The sequence below is a fragment of the Bison bison genome, unplaced genomic scaffold, assembly GCF_000754665.1.
Source record: "Bison bison bison isolate TAMUID 2011002044 unplaced genomic scaffold, Bison_UMD1.0 scf7180017864460, whole genome shotgun sequence".
Lineage (NCBI taxonomy): Eukaryota > Metazoa > Chordata > Mammalia > Artiodactyla > Bovidae > Bison > Bison bison.
The window spans coordinates 4,844,273-4,845,551 of record NW_011495022.1 but is presented as its reverse complement, the minus strand read 5'-3'; positions in this window follow the sequence as shown (position 1 = coordinate 4,845,551).

Here is a 1,279-nt window from a genome sequence, read left to right as displayed (position 1 = left end):
GAAAGCAAGGTGGCCAGGGAGGTGACCCCAGGGTGAATAGGAGTTGAGGGGCCTGAGAAGCCGATTAGGGTGTTCCTGGATGACACTCTGAACCTAACTTCCACATGGCCTCTCTGGACAGCCTGGTGGTCAGAAAGGAGGTGGGAGGGGCTGCAAGCCCACTAAGCACTTTCTGGAACTGGTCACATTCCCCTTGGGGCCACCTGCAGTTGGGCTGGTAGAGCTTTGTCCGCCATGCTTTCAGAGGTGGCCTGTCTTGGAGGAGGCCACAGACAGACTTTGCCTGCCTGTCACCGTTCCCTGACCCAGGCATCTGACTGGTGATCAACTTTTACAAGGCACAAATCCCTGCCCCCAGGTGACAGACAGTCAGCACTCCAGGTGGGAGTGACAAGCCTTGGCAAAATGAATGGGGGAAAGGCGTAATGCAAGCGAAGACCAAGTGCAAGCAGTCGCTACGGAGACTGCAGCCTTGAAGCTTTTTCTCCCTCATTTCCCGTCTCATTTGCGTCTCCTGGCTTGGTTCCTCAGTCCAGCCCATTTGGAAACCGCAGAGAACACCGCTTCCCTAGGTTAGCGCCGTTGACCGCGTGACTCCTCGTCCAGAGGCTCCGTCCCCCAACTCAGGGAGGGTGGGAAGGATCCCAACCTAGCGGAGGCCCCCATGGCGACCCAGCGGGGAGACCCCACCCCTAATCCCACTCCCACCGCATGCAGCGACATTGGAGACCCCGTCCCTGCGGAGCTGTCTTCCCCTGCTCCCGGCTTTACTCCCCCTCTCCCGGCTGCCCTCGCAGAAACGCCAGACCACCCTTAGGTGCCTTCGCTCCCGGTCCTCCTGCTCCATGTACGAAATGGAGTGGAGAATGTCTGGTTGGGCATCTCGCTGCGGAGCCCCCGGGCCGAGCCCCCTGCCAGGGTTGAACCTGAGAAAGCAGAAGTTCGCAGATTTCAAGTGGCGATCCCGGCAAGCCTCCACCAAGGGGACCCGCCCGCAGTGGGGAAATGCCTGCCCGGGATTGACTCCCAAATGGGGTCGAGAGTTGGGGTAGGGGGAGGATAGGCCACCCCACCCGAAACCACCTCTGCTGGCCTGGCTACGACACCGGAGCCACAGCTTTCTGCTGGCTCCAGAGGTCTAGGGTCCTTCCTTCTTGCCGGGTCAACGCCAACGCAGATCTGTTCCATGGGATCCCCCCGCCCCCCGCCCGCCATACCGAGGGCAGCTGCTTCTTTGAGTACCCGCACACACCCTCTCTCAGGCCGCGCCACCTGGGGC